General features: G+C 40.4%; 1 long non-coding RNA gene and 1 pseudogene across 1 annotated transcript in view; both read right to left on the bottom strand.

Annotated features, from left to right (window-relative positions):
* The window catches only part of LOC123478931 (uncharacterized), a 71,498-nt gene that overhangs the window by 39,714 nt on the left and 11,482 nt on the right, over positions 1–20,302 (bottom strand). The gene's annotated exons all lie outside the window — the stretch shown is intronic.
* Positions 638–743, bottom strand: LOC112298207 (U4 spliceosomal RNA; annotated as a pseudogene).

Raw genomic sequence — 20,302 nt, 5'->3', positions numbered from 1 at the left:
TTATGGCTCTGAATATCAGAAAGTGATGACTGCTTGGAAATGTATGTCTCCAGCCCAGACTTGTCCCCTGAACTCCAGACTCATATATCCAACTGCTCGGTTGACATCTCCGCTTGGAAGTCTAATAATCATCACAGACTTTCAGGTCCCAAACGGAACTCCTGATCTCATACCCGCACTCCTTCCCTATCTCAAAAAATGGCAATTCCATTCTTCCAGTTGCTCAGACCTCTCTTTGTCTTACCCCCATCTCTGTTTGAGCAGGAAATCCTGTTGGTTATTATCTTCAAAATATACCCACAATCTGACCATTTCTCACCCCTTACACTGCAACTTCCCTGGTCTAAGCCGCCATCATCAATCACCTCGATAATTGCAGTGGTCTCTACCTGACCTCCCTGACTTTGCCTTTGATATCCACAGTCCACGCTCATCTTAGCAGCCAGAGTCTGTCAGGTCAGACCTTCAACAAAGGCTTGCTCTGTCTCTCCGAAGAAAAGCTCAAAGCCTCACAATGGCCAGAACACCTTACCAGTCTACCTCTTTCACACAATGTTACAGTCGCCTCTGTTTTACTCACTCCGCTCAAGCTATTCTTAACTCCTTGCACTTTTTTTTAAACATGCAAGACATGTTTCCACCTTGGGGATTTAAAAAAATTTGGTTTTTTCCTTTTTTTCAATCAGCAATGATCACACCTTGGATAAACCTCATTGGCTGTGATACTGCCACTGTGCAAAGCTGGAGGGATTTTTTTTTTAATTTGCCTTTTCCCTGGCTTTGGTCAGTCTTCTTATATTCTCCAAATATCTACATGACTATCATCTCCCTTAAGCCTCTGCCTGAATGATACCGTCTCATGAGCTCTTTCACAGACCACCCACCTGACCCTGGGTCCCTCATCCCAGCATTCCCCATTTCCTTCTGAACTGTCCTCCGAGCACTTATTCCATGTGAAATTATACCTTTATCTGTTTACTCTCAGTTCCTCTGAAGTGTTACCACAACGAAGGTAGAGATTTTTGTCTCAGTTTTCCTATTGCTATAAACTCAGTGGCTAGAATAGTGCTTGGAACACTAAAAAAAGTATTTGCTGAGTGAGTAAAGGAAGGAGAAAAACATTTACATATATGTTTATTCATATAAGATTGTATGGTCACATAAGGTACGTGGTCTTAGCTAGGTGTAAGGATAGTGGGAACTACAGCTCAGCTGTGTGCCCAGAAGGGAGAGTCAAATGGAGCGTGGTGAACAAAAGCAGTCTTTATGACATGTCATTAGGTCATATATATTGATAAGATAGATGTTAAGTCCCTGATCGATCCTGAATAGGCAACTCATAGAAGAGAAAATCTAAAAAGTTAGTAAACATATAAAAAGAATATGTAATCTCAGTATTACCAATAAGAGTGCAAATTTAAACAAGATAACATATTTAGGAAGTTCTAGTTTGCTGAGTTTTTTAATGAGTAGCTGTTAAACTTTGCCATGTTTTTCCTGCATTTATTGTGACAATCATATGGTTTTTTCCCTCCCTTAGTCAATATTACTAGTTGATTGACTTTGGAATGTTAAAACAACCTGCATTCCTAAGAGGAAAGTCGTGATGTACTACCCTTTTTGCATATTTGCCAATGTTTTAAAAGGATTTTTGTGTCCACGGTTGTGAGAGAGAGGGTCTGTAATTGTCTTTGATTTTAATATCCTTACCAGGTTTCGGCATTAGAGAAATTGAAGTATTCCTTCCTGGGCTTTATTCAGAGAGAATGTATGTATATTTGGTATTAGTTCTTAGAATGTTGGCTAGAATTCACCAGTGAAACCATCCAAACTTTCATTTTTCTTTGAGGAAATTTTTAATAAAGAATTCAATTTATTAAATAGATATATAACTATTCAGATATTTTACTTCTTCTTGTATATTTTGGCATGTTGTGTTTTTCTTTTAAAGAAATTTGTCAATTTCATCTGAATTCTAGATTTATTGGTATAAAGTTGTTCATAATACTCCCATATTATCCTTTTAGGGTGAAATATCTTAAAACTCCATGTTAGTAAATATACAACAGGACTTATCTTTGTAATATGCCATATTTTTCGGACTATAAGATGCACCGGACCGTAAGACACACCTAGGTTTTAGAGGAGGAAAATAGGAAAAAAACCCTGTTCCACCACTGTGCCCCCTCCCACCCCACCCCCCACAAGCCAGGTAAGCTACATTCAGACTATAAGATACACCCCCCTTTTCCTCCCCAATTTGGGTGGGGAGTTTATCTTATAGTCTGAAAAATATGGTACTATTCTTAGAATAGTTTTAAAATCACAGCAAAATTGAATGGAAGGTACAGAGATTGCCTCTAGTGCACGTGGCCCCCCTTATTATCAATATCTCCCACCAGAGTGGTACATTTGTTAAAATTAAAGAAACTACATTGAGAGCATCATTATCCACAAAAGCCCACAGTCTCCCTTAAGGTCCAGTCTTTGTGCTGTGCATTCTGTGGGTTTGGACAAATGTATGACGACAGGTATCTACCGTTATAGTATCACATAGTTGTCCTGCCCTAAAAACCCTCTGTTCTCCACCTATCCATCCCGTCCTCTTCTTTAACCTCCGGCAACCACTGATCATTTTCCACTGTCTTCCAGAATGCTTTTTATATAGTTGGAATCACACAGCATGTAGCCTTTTCAGATGTATCTCTCACTTAGTAATATGCATTAAAATTTCTTCCCTGTATTTTCATGGTTTAATAGTCCATTTCCTTTAAGTGTTGAATAATATTCCATTGTCTTGATGTATCACAATTTATTTATCCAATCACCTGCTGAAAGACATCTTGGTTGCTTCCAGGTTTGGGCAATTATAATTAAGCGGCAGTAAACATCACGTGCAAGTTCCTGTGTGCACGGAAGTTTTCAATTCCTGTAGGTAAGTGCCAAGGAATGTGATTGCTGGACCGTATGATATCAGTATATTTAGTTTTGTCAGAAACCACCAAACTGTCTCCAAAGTGGCTGTACCATTTGGCATTCCCACTAGCAAGGAATAAGAGCTCCTGTTGCTCTTCATTTTCACGCCAGGATGTGGTATTGTCAGTGTTCCGGATTTGGGCCATCCCAGTAAGCAAGTAGTGGTGTTTCATTTTCATATACTGCTTGTGGGAGAATAAATCTGAATAACTATAGAAAAATGCATACAAAATCTTCGAGACAAAAACCTTTATTGAACTATACTATATAATTTAAGTTTTACAAACTTACATATATTTTTACACGTACATATTTGATGTGTATATGATGTGCAGGTATATATGGGATTATTTCATGCTCTCTCATCTCTCCTCACCTTTCCTCTCTCTCTACTCCCAGCTGATGAACTTATTTCTTCATTCTCTGAGGACAAAAATCAAGTAATCAGAAGAGAACGACCTGACAATCCTACCACGAATCTCCCACCCATCTACATCTGTACCCACGTTCACTACCTTCTCTCCCACTGCAGTTCAGAAGGATCAAACTCTCCCCTTGTGCACTAGATCTTATCCCGTCTCACCTCCCCCTAGTCATGTCTTGAAATGATTCCTCTGTCCCCTGCATCATAAATTTTTCCCTCTCCACTGGACTATTACCATTAATTTACAAATGTTCTGTGTTATGCTGTGACTTAATCCCACACCTCTTTTTACCTGATTCTCTTTATAGCCCTCCACCCCCAGCGGTTGTTCACACTAGGCTGGTGTCCTTAACCTCCGCTGACACCACTCTTGCCAAACCCAACGGTCAGAGCTTATCCCTCACGTTACTTCACCTCCAGCAGCATCTGAGGACACAGAGGAGCAGGCCACTCCTTTCTTCTTGAAACACCTTTACTACTGGCTTCCAACATTCTATACCTGCCTGTTTTCCTTTACCTCACTGGTTGCACTATCTCATTTTTTTCCTCTTCCTCATTTTAAAAACCTTGAAGATTTGGGAATTCTCAGAGCTGACTCTGTGACCTTGTTGTGGTCATTTTCCTCCCTAGGTGACCTCATGTAGCCACCAGTCATGGCTCTAAATACCATACACACGAAGGGGGACCCAAAAGAACCTGGGATTGTTTTTATTAAAAATTGCCTATTTATTCTTGCACGTTTAAACTTCAGTCACCTTAAAGTACTCTCCATTTGATGCAAAACACCTATCAAGACTTTTTTCCACTGCTCAAAACACTTTTTGAATGTGTCGGGTTTGATGCCTTTTAGTGCTTCTGCCATTTTTTGTTTCACCTCTTCCACATTGGAAGATGTTTCCCTTGGAGGACTTTTTCCATCTGGGGAAACAAAAAAAAGTCGCTCAGGGCAACATTAGGTCATGCCATTTTTGGTCAAAAACTGCTGAACACTCAGCAGGGTGTGGGCTGGGCACTGTAAATTATCCACCATGAAATGGGCAAAGGCATTGAGAGAGTTTTCAAAAAACAATTCACTGAAGCTGAACGTAGCCTCTCACACCACCACCAGCTGGTACACTGACACAGATGGGTGCCTAGAACACTCACCTAGCAGGGAAGCCTGTACCACAAGGGGCCTGCCCTCCAGGAGGTAATTCCAGTTCCTTGGGGGGGGGGGGGTTCCCCTTCATATACTGATGTCTTTCAAATTTACATCTCTAATTTAAGCTGCTCTCTGAGCTCTAGAGAGTGTTCTTGAGCTCAACAGTTTCACCTGGACTTCAATCAGTTTGTTCAGAAAACATACAAACAAAAACTCTAGATGCCCTGCTGCAAGACTGACCTTCTCCCAGTCTTTTCCATCAAAGTAAAAGCTTTCCTTACATTCTGGACCAACACTATGGGGCCATCTTCTTTTCTACATACCCATTCCATCCAACTGACCACAGGAGAGAGAGGGTAAGATTTTCCTATAAGGGGGATGTTCCCATAGACATTGTGGGGACCAGACAGAGTTTCTGATGCTACAGTCAAAGACAAATAGGGAGACTAATGCAATAGCTCATCAAAACATAACAGAAGCCTGACATTTAGCTACTGGGTTAAACAGGGCTGGGCGCTGTATAGAGGATGGAGGAGTGGGGAGTCAGAAGAGCTGAAGTGCTAGACAAACCTCGGTCAACCTGCTATTCAAGTGTGCCTTCTGATTTCATTAAAATGTGTCATTTGACAAGTCATTTGATTAGAGCACAGTTTTGGCCAGTGAAAGAGTCCAGCACATCTCAGGGCCAGTTTTGCTCCTGTTAGATTTGAGGCAAGCTGAATTTTTAAAGGGCAGCTTATCTTTTTATTATGTTGGCAATTTTTCTTGTGTTTTATGTAATAGCATTAGAATGGTTATTTTGTACAGATATTTCTCAGGTTGTATTCTTATATATTTCTTTTCCCTCAACTTAACAGACTCCCATTAAACATACTCCATAACACATCTGTCCCTATTAGAACCACTCTTGTTTTATTGTATGTACATTTTCCCCTTTATTTCATGACCTGACTCACTTTCAACTACCTTTCTCTTCATCTTATTCTGCAAATGAACTTTGTGTGTGTTCTTGGATATAAATGTATAATCAACAATAATAGTATTTCTTTGTGTATGATGTATTGTCAAGTTTCATAAATGGTATTATGCAATAGATCTCACTCTTCTTACTTGGTTCAATCTACATTGTCAGATCTATTTATGCGACATTGCCACGTGTATCCCTAGCTCATTTCCCCTGACAGCTTCACAGTATTTCAAAGGGCATCAGCATGCCTCACGTTTTCACCCCCTAACTATGGACACCAAGGCTGTACCTCACTCCCCCACCCCACCACCACCAATGCTGCAATTAGCATGTTTCCCCCTGTGACTAAAGGCGAGAGTCTTCCTGAACGGGGTACTCAGGAGTGTGACCGAGAGGTCACGGGGTGTGCGCACTCGTACCTTCACCAGGCACTTCCGGTTTGCTTCACAGAAAAGCTGTACTGGTTTACATTCCCACCAGCCTCACAACTTCTACCTTTTGAGTTATGTTCAGACGTCCTTCCTCATCTTCAAGATAAAAAGATATTCTATGATGTTTCCTTCAAAGAACACTATAGTTTACCTCTCATACTGAGAACTTTAATCTACCTGGAGTCTGCCTTTGTATATATTATAAGGTATGGGGCCTCAGGTGTGTTTTTCTTATCGCAGTGTGCATGTGGTGAGTTTTCCAAATGCTCTCTGTGACACACACACACGACACTGCTGGGTTTGAGGCCACCAACGTGACGTGACGGGTTTCCATACGTACTCGGGTCTGCTTTTCAGCGCTCTTGTGTTCCAGTGGTGTATCTTCTTTTTTTGCACTAGAAGTATACTTATTTTTGTCTAATTGTATTACATAGCTTTATAGTACGGTTTTGGGGCAGGCAGAGCAAGTCTCCATTCGACTCTTACTTTCATAAAATCAACTTGCCTATTGGTATGTGTATTTTGTTCTTATTTTAAAAGTTAAGCTGTAATTTACACACAGTAAAATCCACCCTTTTCAGTATATAACTCTTTGAGTTTCAACAAACACATATAGTTGTGTATCCAACAATGCAATCGCGATATGGAACAGTTCTATCACCTCTAAAATTTCTCCAGAGCTTCTATGTAGTCAACGCCACCCCCACTGCCACACCCTGGCAATCGCTGAGCTGGTTTCTGTCCCTAAAGTCATTTGCCAAAACGACATAAAAATAGAATCGGACTTCTTGAGTGTGGCTTCTTTCACTTATCATAAAAATTCTACTGGAAGTTGATAGGTATTGAATTTAATTTAGAAATTAATATGGGTTGTGTTGAAACTTATACTACATCAAGACAGTTCATCCATAAACACGCAGTCCATTTATTCAGATTTTATTATACAGGGTCCAGCAGCAGTAACACCTGCTTGAGTGTGGTTCATAGGGTAATAATACGGGTGTAATAATTTATAGTTTTAATTTAAACATTTCACCTAAAATTTCATATGTTGTGCTTGGGTGTGATATTGTTATGTTACAGAATTAGATGCTTGTGATTTTGTAATAAGAAGGGTCATTGTATGTACTGAACTCAGGCACAATATAATAGTATTATTTATCCAAAAAGATATTACATATATTTTCTAGGATATTTTCTCAGTCCTTTATAGTTTTAGTTGTTGTTGTAAACAGTATCATATTTTCTTTGTTTTCTATTTCATTAGAGTTAATGTAGAACAAAATATTTTAAATTATAGTTATATCTATCAACAGCTTAAGATTTCACCATTTTTTTCTATTAAGTTTTCTTTTTTTTAATTATTTATTTTGAGAGAGAGGGTAAGGGAGAGAGAAAGAGAGGGAGAGAAACATCGATGTGTAGTTGCCTCTTGCATGCCCCCCAGAGAGGACGTGGTCCGCAACCCGGGCATGTGCCCTGACTGGGGATTGAACCAGAGACCCTTTGCTTCACAGGCCCATGCTCAATCCACTGAGCTACACCAGCCAGGGCTCCATTGAGTTTTCTATGTTGATAATCATATCCTCCCCACCTATTAACAGTTTTATTTCTTCCTTTCTGCCTGTGTTCTCCATCCCCCCCCTTTTCATTCTTATTTTGCATGTTTGGTTCTCCAGTACTATGCTGAACAGTGATGGGGATGACAGGTATTCTTATCTCCTTCTTGTTCTTAAAAGGAAAAGGGAGTATGTCTTAAATTCCTCCTAAAGTATGACATACAATTAGGGGTTTTTCAGTCTTTATCAAATTAAGAAGGTTTCTTTCTTTTAAAAAAATTCTCATTTGGGTATAATTTACATATAATAAAGTTCCCTAATTTTATGTGCACATTTGAAATAATGGCTTTACTGAGATGTGATTTACAGTTTCAATTCCACTTGGGAGTGGAAGCGTCGGCGAGGTCACACAGTGACTCTGTATTTAACCCTTGGAGGACCTTCTGTAATGTTTTCTAAAGTGGCAACACCATTTTACATTCTCATTGGCACTCTATGGTGTTCTTATTTAAAGTTCAAATGGAGAGACAAAAGACCTAAAATAGGCAACACAATTTTGAAGGAAAAGAACAAAGGTGGAGGACTGACCCTATCTGACTTCAAGACTTACTATAAAGCTATAGTAATCAAGATGGTGTGGTATTGATGAAAGAATACACACAGAAATCAGTGGAATAGAATAGAAGGCTCGGAAGCAGACTCACATAAATATGGTCAACTAATCTTTGACAAAGAAGCAAAGGCAATACAATAGAGAAAAGACAGCCTTTTCAACAAATGGTGCTAGAACAACTGGGCATCCACATTAAAAAAATCTAGACACAGACTTTTTATACCCCTCACAAAAATTAACTCAAAATGGGCCACGGTCCTAAAAGTAAAATGTAAAACTATAAAACTTGTAGAAGATAACAGAAGAAAACCTGGATGATCTTATGCATGACAATGACTTTTTAGATATTAAAGGCAGAAGTTTTTTTAAAGGCAATTAAGAAGCTGGGCTTTATTAAAATTAAAAATTTACACTTGGCGAATGACAATTTCAAGAGAATGAGAAGAAAATCCAAATATTTGGAAAAAACATTTACAAGAGACACATCTGATAAAAGACTACTATCCAAAATGTATAAAGAATTCTTAAAACTCAACATTAAGAAAACAAGTCAATTAAAAAATGGGCCAAGGATATTAATGAACACCTCACCGAAGAAAATATTTAGATGGCAAGTAAGCATATCAAAAGATGCTCCATGCATAAAATGGAGCAAAAATAGCCTCTTCAACAAATGCTGTTGGGAGATCTGGACAGTTACGTGCAAAAAAATGAAACTCAATGACCAACTTACACCATACACAAAAATAAATTCAAGATGGATAAAAGACTTAAATATAAGTCGTCACACCATAAAAGTCCTAGAGAAAAACATTGGCAGCGAAATCTCAGACATCCCACACAGCAACATCCTCACAGACATGTCCCCTAAAGCAAGGGACATAAAGGAAAGAATAAACAAATGGGATCTCATCAAAATAAAAAGCTTCTGTATGGCTAAAGAAAACAGCATTAAAATGAAAAGAGAACCAACAGTATGGGAAAACATATTTGCCAATGATACCTCAGACAAGGGTTTGATCTCCAAAATATATAAAGAACTCACATGACTCCACTCCAGGAAGACAATCCAATTAAAAAATGGGCAAAGGACTTGAACAGACACTTCTCCAAGGAAGACATACAGAGGGCCCAGAGACATATGAAAAGATGCTCAGTATCACTAGCCATCAGAGAGATGCAAATTAAAACCACAATGAGGTACCATCTCACACCGGTCAGAGTGCCCAACATAAACAAATCAACAAACAAATGGTGGAGATGATGGGGAGGTAAGGGAACTCTAGTACATTGTTGGTGGGAATGCAGACTGGTGAGGCCACTGTGGAAAACAGTATGGAATCTCCTCAGAAAACTAAAAATGGAACTGCCTTTTGACACAGCAATTCCGCTGCTGGGATTATACCCTAAGTACCCTGAAACACCCATCCAAAAGAACCTGTGTACCCCAATGTTCATAGCAGCACAATTTACAATAGCCAAGTACTAGAAGCAACCTAAGTGCCCATCAGCAAATGAGTGGATCAAAAAATTGTGGTACATTTACACAATGGAATTCTACGCAGCAGAGAGAAAGAAGGAGCTCCTACCCTTTGCAACAGCATGGATGAACTGGAGAACATTACGCTAAGTGAAATAAGCCAGGCAGTGAGGGACAAATACCATATGATCTCACCTTTAACTGGAACATAATCAACAAAAGAAAAAAGCAAACAAAATATAACCAGAGACATTGAAGTTAAGAACAATCTAACAATAGCCAGAGGGGAGTGGGGAGGGGATAGTGGAGAGAAGGGTTTTCAGGAGCTACTATAAAGGACACATGGACAAAACCAAGGGGGAGGGTGGAAGCAGGGGAGGGAGGTGGGTTTGGCTGGGGTGGGGTAGAGGGGTGGGGAGAAAATGCAGACAACTGTAATTGAACAACAATAAAATAATTTTTTAAAAAAGATGCTCCATATCATATGTCACCGGAAAAATGCCAATTAATGCCACAGTGAGATACCACTACATGCTCATTAGAATAACCAAAACCTAGAAAGTGGACAATACTACATCCTGGTGAGCACCCAGTCCTTCTGGCACCGTGGTAAAAAGCCCCTTTATAAACTCTCTTCCAGTTAGCCAATTTGAGTGTGCCATTAATTTCCTGTTGGGACCATCACTAAATAACTGGGGAGTTTTTAAGAAGTACAAATGTCTGGGGGCTTTCGAAAGCTCCAGTTGATTCTCGCTCATAGCTGGAAAATGCCTGCCTCAAACCGTGATGGTGATGTGTGTAGTGACTGAATCACGCACCACATACATACACACCCACAGATACAACCTTTACCAAAAGTGAGAAAATCACATGAACTGAGCAGGCTGGATTCCGGTGATCTATGGTTTTTGAAAACTCCAGTCAGGCTGACGTTTTGATTGATAAATGTGCAAACACTTAGAATCCAGCAGCCTTGTAAACACATTCAAAATTATTTACTTTCATGCTGTTTCTTTCTTCTTCTTCTAACACCCAAATGTCAATTCTAATGGAAGCCACATCTCCACATATTGATTGGTTCATCTTGACTTTATTAAGGTTTAGTTTGGCTGCCCAGGAAGCTTTGCTAGTATTTGAAACATTTATAAAATTATCTACCCGGGAGGGGCAGGGAGACAGATGAGGTAGGTGGGGGCAAGAAAAAATATCACGTGTTGCCAAAGTAAAACATGGTTTGTTGCCAAGATTTCATTAATTCAATAAATAAAAATACAAGTAAGCTCCAACTTCAACAAGCTCAAGTTTCCCTCCTAGCTGTGAAACCACAGCACCCTGATGGCTTCTAAATGTGTCAACACACGACCTTCCCATCCCAAACTCACCAGTGGGGAGAGTATGATTTATGAGATTGTCTGACCATCCCTGAAAGAGGTATTAAATATTTTACTCTTATAATAAGTGTTCTTCTTTCATGCAGTAGTAAATGATTGCGGGTTCTTAGAGAAAAGGGTGAATTTGTGGAGAAAAAAAAAAGATCTAAACTTGGAAGAGATCTGCAAGCAGCGCTGTGGCACCTTATGGTGTGTGAGCTAATTACTTGCCCTAAGTTGCCTAGTAAACGGTCTCTGTTTAGGAAGGTTAAGTTTCATCTCGGTTCCAAAAACTCAGAGTCAGACAGGGAAGGGAAAAAATGATGGTGTCTGTGGCGAGGCTGGCAGTGCTGCCTGCCGGCCGCTTATGTGAAACAGTTTTAGAAGATGTGTTATGAGGCATGGTAATGTGTGCCATTTTTCATGAATGAAGTCAAAGGATTTAGCAGGTTGTGTCCAAGAACTTGGATTTGGCAGTGGAAAATACCAAACAATGTGTAAGCTTTGCATCCTCTGCTGCCCAGGATCTCCTACGATATGACACGGAGGAAGAAGACACTATTTTTTGGACTGCCAAACACAACAGTTAGGAGATGAGAAATTGGGCTCACTCAACTCTAAAGTCATTTTAATATAGAAGAAAAGTTTATTTGGGTTGTTGAAGTCCCTCAGTTTAGAGGTTGTCAGTGGAGAATATGAATGTTCTTTGAAAATAATAAGTCAAAATGGTGGTATCTCTTATTCTGAGAAACAGGAAGTGACCCTAAAAGAAACAGAATGTGCAGTACCTTTCCCTTGAAGTCTTTTTGTTCTGATTTCCGAGAAATTTGTGCTCTAGTGAGACTGAGGATATACCTAACCCTCCAAGCCAAGGATCCTTGTTTCCCAATAACAAAAAACAGTGTTTGAACTAGTGTAAACTCAAAACAACAACATTCCTTATAGGGACACGGGAACATCTCATGGAACTCAACAGTCCACAGGGAGGTCAGTCTTAAGAGAGGCCAGAATCAGGAACCAGAAAGCCATGAGGAACCAAGGCATCTTCTCTGTCCATCTAGCTGCCTGCCTCTCTGGTCTCCCACTTTAATTTCTCACTCTATTCTGCTTCTCTCATTTTGTCCTATAAACTGGCTTTCTCTCCTTATTCAGGTCCAAAGATGACCACTGCACAATGATGTCTTCTATTCCCCCATCTATGGGTCCGTAGTTCCAGAGACCAGCTAAGATCACAGATTAACTATCCCTTAGAGAGTGCTAACCACTTTCTAGACTCAGTATCTAAGTAATGTGAATGTGGTATTAATTCATTTAAGTCTCCTGTCTCACCTGTAAGTTTTACCCTCATTTTACAGACAACAAAACTGTGGCAGAGAAATTAAGTGACTTGTCCAAATTCACCTACAAATGAGTTGTAGACATGGGTTTCAAACCCGAGAAGCCTAGGACCAGGTCCATGCTCTTAACCATGGCTATTCTGCCCTGAGTCTCAATTCTATTCCCTGGAAAAGAGAACGCAGTTGACATCTCTGGGACTGGGTAGGCATCACACTCCAACCAGCCCTGGCCATGGTGGTGATGGATGGACCTCAGGAGGACAGCATGGCACAGCATGCATTACAAGGCCCATCTCAGTGCTGGTGAGAAATCAGTTTCCCGGGTTGGGAACTGGTCTTCCATATTATATTACTCTATGGAAATGCTCATGCTCTCCGAGCCAAGGCAGGGATAGTGTAGCAATATAGGGTCGAAGGTCATTAAACTTTGTAAGACGCAGAGGATTTTCTGGATAGAATTATTTTCAACGAGGCAACCCTGTATCTGGCTGGTTGTTTTCACTTTTTTCTCGAATTATCTAGAGGTGGAGATGTGAAATTCTCCACATGGCAATTCAGCCACGTTCCTGCAGAGTTCCTCCTGGGAATTCTCCCATTAAACCTAAGTGCCTCTAATGGCAGCTCAGCCTGATTTGTCTTGCTTTCAGGGTACACTGTGCACCAAAAGGAACATGTGAGGATATTCTGAAGTAATTCTGGTTTTTGGCTGAGTGTCACACTGACTTAATTAGAAAATGTTATCAAAAGACTAATAACAAAGGCATAATATATTCCTGGAATTATGTGTCTGGAAATAGTTTCATTAATTTATGTTACGTATATATAAAAAATAAGTACATAAGTAAGGAAAGCATTCCAAATCTCAGAGAACATTGGCTCTATAACAGAAATGATGGGGAAGATAAAACTGTGAACTAAGAACTAGGCCTTTTTTGGTACATATTTCTGACCCTCACCCCATAAATGCCCTAATGCATGAGGCATCGGCCTATGTGGAAATTTTGATTCATTCAACACTTTCCTAATACAAAATTCCATTGAATATATATAATATTCTACCACAGCAAATGAACAAAGTAAAAAGAAAAATCAAACAAGATATGCTCATTTTATTCTAAATTACCCAAAGATGTTTTCAGCTTATTCTTTTCTTTCCAAACATTCTCAATTTTTGCTGCTAATAATCTTTTCACCCCTTTCAGACCTCAGATCTTTGAGCACTTCTCATCTCTCCTCTATTGCAGCCAAAAGACTATTAGCAGATGAATTACCCCCATTCCTACCCCCTCCACACACACACACACACACACACTTCTTGGGTCTACTCCTTGACATCTTCCCTACAATCTTGGTTTAGATCTGTTCCACCCCACGCTCAATCAGTAACAATAAGCAGCCTTTGAGTCACCCTAGGCCTTATTTTCGTTCTCACAAAACAATGGCAGTCAGCTCCCACAGGTTGCACTTCCACTATGTCTATTTATCAGGGCCTCTTACTACCTGTGGAACCAATGGAAGCTGCAACCCAAGTGCCCTGGGACCTATCGAATGTCCCCATTTTAACTTCACTCTAATTCTGTTGAGCAGCCTGCTTTCCCTTTCAGTCAGAATTACATCTGACTTCTGAATGATATGTACCAGGGAGGATTTATAAACTCAGTCCCTTTTCTGCCTACACATAATCTCTTGTGTCAGAGTCAAGTAGCACCTTTCTGCGATAGGCCAGGTATGTATTATTTTTGTTGCTATTTGACAGATGAGAAATCTGAGGTCATTGATTCCAGGTCCATTCTACTCCGTATCTCCTCGAATTAGAACTTGTTTCATAGCCACCGAAGCCTTGGTCAGGTGCTCTAGAGATCAGGCTAGAAAGCTTTACCTGCACAGATGGCTGCACAGGCGCACATTACAAATATTTGATTAATTTACTCCACAAATGATTATTGAGCTCACGTGCCAGTCACTGAACTAGTACCTGGGATAGTTATATTCTTCCTACCACCTTTCTGAAGGTATTTGCTAAAGACCTTGGCAGGAGTTGCAGGCTGAACATTTCAAGAGTATTCAGTGAGGAAACCATCTCCAACCCCTGACAAAGCAGGTTCAGTGGCCCAGACCATACAATCTTACCCATAGATGCCCCTAGAGTTACATGATATCACTGGTTCCTTTGGATATTTCCTTCACCTATACCTTCTCTGTTAGCCAATCTCTCTCCCTCAACACTTCCTTCCTGCCTCTCACTAATAATGCTCAGGGTTCTGGGGTTCTTCCTGCCCTCAGTCCCTTCCACTTGTGAAGAAAACTCATCGAACTAGCCAATCTAGAAGCTCTCTTCTTCCAGGAAACTTTTCACAAAGAACAATGCTTAAAGGGGGCATTATTCAGCTCATATGAATAAATTACTAATTGAATGTCAGATAATTTTTCCTTGGTTGGGATGGGAGTGTTCAGCTACAAGGTGATTTTTAGCTAAAGGAAGCTTTCCTGAGGTGGCTTAAGACATAGCAGATCTTCGAATAACATTGTTTTTTGCAACATCACTTCATTATAACATTGATGAGATGCTGTAGGAACTTAACTCATCTATATCAATTAGCCTTTGATAATGCTGGTTTCATTATACACCATTTCCCTCCAAGTTGCAGAACCTATCGACATTAAATGAAGATTTGCTGTACCTTGAAAAGTCCATACTATTCTGCCCACTCCTAAGGCCAGCTATGAAGAAAAGTTTTCATGTGCTCTGAACAGAGAAAGGCCTGGGCCTCAAATAACCTGCAAAATTGACTCATGGGATTTGTTTTAAACCTTAATTCATCTCTAGCCCCAAGTTCTCTGCCGTCAGTGGAGCAGCACTTTCCTTCAAGATTTAGCATGCTTAGTGCGAACATACTGGTCTTGACTTTCATTTCACTGGACACAGTAGTACAGTGTAAAAGGGGGGTGGCTGCACAGCTGCTGCTATCCTGTGTGTGTGAATGGTAACTTTGGAAAAGACACACTCCCTGGGAATGTGGGGAAGGACCACACAAAGAAGGCATGGTTGAGGCCAGCTGTGTGTGTGTGGAGTCGGGGGGGGGGGGGGGTGCAGCATACCAGGATGGGGAATCAGAAGACCTGGCTTTCTGTCTCTGCTCCATTCCTTCAGGGGCTGACCTTTCCAAGGCACTTCCCCTCTCTGGGTCTCAGGTTGATCCTCCGGGGGTGGAATGTCCCCAACTCAAGTTTGTCTGTAAACTCTTAGATTCTGGGATTCCTTGGACTTTGCTCTTAATCCAGTCTTTATGAGTCTGGTTTCACCAGCAACTCCTTACAAGGAATGAGACCCAGCTGTGGGAGGCATCAGCGAGAGACACCAAGTCAAATCTGGGGTGCAGGAGCAGGAATGAGCCACGCACTGTGTGCCACCAGGCTCACAGTTCTCAATTTTGTGAAGCCTGGCAGGTAACAGGTAATATATGATGTGCTAGATCGATGGCAATAGGAAATTGTGAAGCTTGCTGTAAACTGGAGAGGGCATGCCTCACCTAAAGGCACTCAGATTCATATCTTTTAAGCACAGCACCTGTCAAACCAAACAAATCTATGAGCTGGTTTATACCCAAGGGCAGTCAGTTTGAGACCCCATACCATCTCTAGAATTAGAGAAAATACTTTTTTTGAGGGCAACCAACTTGTCACCAGCCAAGAAATTTTTCTTTTCAGAGCTTCAGGTCAGTGGATTTCATTTCAATCAAATGCATTCCATGAAATGCAAAAGCAGAGAGACAAACAGGATGGACCAAACAGGAAGGTACTTAAAAACTTACAGCCCATCTGTAATCACACTGGGCCCCAAGCCTCAACCCCAGAGTTCATTCTGCTGTTGAATTGAAAACCTTGTCTGCAGCCAAAATGATTCCCAACTGCCTTCTGAGCTGTGCAGTCCCTGGGAGCTGGGGAGAGTCGCATAAGAGTGTGGCTTTTCAGATGAGAACAGCAGGCAAGAAATAGAGACTTCTTGCTAAGCCCCATTAACGTTTTAATAGAGCAGCTCTCTTTGAAAATGTTTTATTCATAATTGACCAATTGTCATTAGATATAGTTACACTCCATGGCATCTTATTAGAAGGAGCTTGTTTGAACCCCCCTCCCCAAGTATTCATAGTAATTCCTAACAGATGATGTCATAACAGGCCGTTACAATCCGTAACATGTAGATACCATTAAAGCAATGTGTGTGCCTTTTTGATACTGAAACATCTAACTTTATTATGAAGTTTGCTATAAAAGCTGCTATGATGTATTTAATCACATTAAAGCATTTATTCTTTATTATTGAAGTCACACTGCCCCTGTGATGCCTGTTACCCCTGCCACAAATGAGAATTGCCAAGTCTATCAGCTCGACTTTTAAACACTTCCTTAGGAGATTTCTTTCTTTCTTCTTTCCTCTTCTTCATTACTTTTCTTTGCTATGAAAAAGCAGATGTTCTAAAGTACAAGTAACTGAAAACCAGCAATATATGCTCAAAGGCTGAAACCTAATATTTACAATAAGCTGATCCAATGAGAAATGTCTCCCTGGTGACCCTGGTCATGAAGTGGGACCCCACGTGGTCAACGGTCCTGGCTGAGGCAGTTGTCATTTATCAGAAACTCGTCCACTGTGATTCTCAATTAGGGACTTTCCTGACATCAGCAACTCTCCATCCACTTGATACAAAAGTCAAAATAAATATGAAATCCCTCCTTACTGCATCACATTCCATTGGCTTTACCACTGCCATATAAGGCAGTTATTATGGATTCCATAATTTATGTAAGGAGATTTGGGTTTGGGGGGCGGTGGTGGTCATATTTTTTGTCTCTATCACTATAACAAACATTAAAATTTCCTAATAAATCCTTCAGGTAGGAAATACTGTCATAAATATGTATTTTTAATTCCTAATGAGAGCTATAGATATTTATATGCAGACCAATGGCAAAAAATAAGAGAAAGACTGGTAGTCCCTAGAAGAAACTGTAAAATTCAGACTGCGGTAGGGACTTGACTAAGTGGGGTACTCAATTGCTAAGCCTGGCTTCTGGGAAATGTATGAATGTTGGGGAGAAATTAGAGCCTCCCTTAAGAGCTTTTGGTCCAAACATGTTCTGCATATTCCATCAGTTACACATTAATTTGATATAACAAGTTTCTCTTTTCAGATGCAAGCATTCCTTAGAAGATTTAAGCCTGTGGATTATTATTTTTTTGGTCTCCTTTCCTTACTGTAGTAATCTTTAGAAGATTCCCTTAATTCAATCACCAAACATTTTAGTGATACCTATTAGTTATAACGCAGAACACTATGTCCACTGTGGGGCTTATAAAACCAAATGTCCAAATCCTCCTAATGGCTCCTCAGAGGAGAGACTGCAGGTTCCGAAACAAGTACCTCAAAGTAAAAGGCTCCTTCTCCTCCCTACCCTCCAGAACCCTCTGGATCTTTCTTATTGTTCCTGTAACCTGTACCCATTGAGACACTACATGTCCAATTTCTTTCCCATGCCTTCTTTTCCACCTAGAATTTCTTAGTCCCACAGCTCCACAGGCCTACTCTCGCTCTTCTAAACCCTACTTGAACCAGAGCCCCAGGCTCCCATTTGATACGAGGAAATGCTTCCATTTATCCAGATGGAAAAGACTGTTTTTCTGTAGGTCCCACACTTCTCAGCCTGCAGGTTATTGTTGGAAGGAGCACTCATTCTCCAGTCTAGCAAATCCATGAGTAGGATTCCAGATAGACTGAGCCCTGTGGTCTTCCTCTCTCTTCCCATTTACTGACCACCCATGACGCTCCTCCCGAAGGATTAATAAAGTAACTGGTTGTGAGTTGGAAAAAAATGGGCATGCATAGCTTAGACCTGCCTTCTCTCCTTTCTCCTGACTCAGAAGAGTACCTCTATCTGTTTGGAGTCATGAGTAACGAACCTATCCCTGCAGGTGAGGCCTTTGATTGTGGAGGGGAAGTCAGACCCATTTCAGCAAAGTGTTAGCAAAGACCATTTAGCTCTTCATCTAAGTCACATTTTTAAATCCACCTCTAATCAGTAAAAAGCTGATAGTTGGATCTCCATTTGTCCAACTTCTGTGCTAACCTTGCATCTGCTCTGAATCTGTGCAAGAAAAAGGGCTGTTACTCTTTGAGTTCCCTAAAACCTAGCACTTTGACACATCCTACGCTAGAGGTGGTACTGACTCCCCCCTGCACTCCAGGTTGGTCTCTTACAGCATTTACTTGGAGACACTTTCCTTAAAAACAGATGCAGGATTATTCCACAGACTACCTTGGTAATTTTGTCAGTACAATGCAATCCAGTCCCATTCCTCATTGGAGAAATACTTCTTCTTGGACATAATAGGCAGAGTAATCTGATTAAATCCTAACTTATGAAGGGGAAATGTCAGGGAAGTAATATTGCATTCCCCTTCTCAGAAGTGTTTGCGGTGATTTGAATGGAGAATCACGTGAAGAATCAGCTAAGCCAAAGTGATGACTAGTAATGGCAGAATTGTAGGTATAGCTGAGCCAGACAGTTGGGGACAAATCTAATCACCCTGCTCTAAGGATGGAAAGCTTAAGTGCTTTCCATAGATTCCAGGCAGGCAACATAAAAGACTGAAACCTCAAGTATAAGAAAACCAGCAGCTCAAATATAATGATAACAGGTAATTGGTATTTGGCTTTGGCATTAAGAAGTAATACAGTATGAAATTTCCTCAAAAGATTAAGAATAAAGCTACCATATTACCCAGCAATCCTTCTGAGTATCTACCTGGAAAATTTAAAAACACTTTTATGTAAAGATATATGTTCCCCTATGTTCATGCAGCATGATTCACTATCTCCAAGACATGGAAACAATCTAGGTATCCCTCAACAGATGACTGATAAAGAATATGTGATATATATACTATATATATACTATATATATATAAGCACACACACACAATGGAATACTTCCCAGCCATAAAAAAGATGAAATATCGCCATTTGTGACAACCTGGATGAATCTGGAGGTTATGGTGCTAAGTGAAATAAGTCAGATGTAAAAGAACAGGAACTATATGATTTCACACATATGTAGGAAATAAAAAACGAAAAGTATCAAATGAGCAAACAAAAAACCCAAATGCAATGATACAGACAACACAAGGGTGGTTACCAGAGGGGAAGGGAGGTGGGCGGAGGATGAAGAAAATAAATGGGGTCAAACACACGGTGGCGGAAGGAGACCACGCTCTGGGTGGCGAGCACACGGCGGAGCATACTGATGTCATGCTATAAAGTCGTACACCTGAAACGTATATGTTACTAACCAATGCGACCACAAAAAATAAAGTGGATAAAAAGCAAACAAAAGAAGACATAATACAGAGCAGAAAGGTTCAGGCAAGCCAGATACTGTGGACATCAAACAGCTTCAGTCAGAGTGCAGCAAAAGAATTTATTTAAATTCTCTCCAAAAGAGCAGCCTCTACTCAGAGCCGAAACACTGTCACCATGCAGAAAAGGGGGAATAGATGTTTTGCATGTTCAAGTGAAACAAGTTATGTGAGTAGATTTTTACGTAGAAATGCACCTCCCTTCAATGTTAGCAATGAATTCATTAAAAACTCAGGATCAAACAACAAAAACAATGACAAAAGCAAAGACGACACTGTGTTGGCTATGATTGGCCTAGAGGTGTTCTTTGCCACCTTTGGTCCTCACTGAGTCCGGTCTTCCTTCACCCCTCCCTTTCCTCCTAGATGTTAGTTAAAATCTGGCATTCCTAATTCTGATTTTTTTTAAATCACCATGAAAACCTTCAAGGAAATGAGCATAGACTCATTTTCAGTAGAATGGACTCTGGCTAGCCTAAAAAGGCTTGTCTTTCAGCCCTGAACAGCTGCTAATACCACCTTTAATGAGACATATAACTGGTGCCTTCTGATGTTACTTTTGTAACAAGTTGGATTATACAAAATAGCAA

This window comes from Desmodus rotundus, chromosome 5, assembly GCF_022682495.2.
Source record: "Desmodus rotundus isolate HL8 chromosome 5, HLdesRot8A.1, whole genome shotgun sequence".
Classification (NCBI taxonomy): domain Eukaryota; kingdom Metazoa; phylum Chordata; class Mammalia; order Chiroptera; family Phyllostomidae; genus Desmodus; species Desmodus rotundus.
Note: the sequence above shows the minus strand (reverse complement) of the source record. Positions and strands in the feature narration are given on the sequence as shown.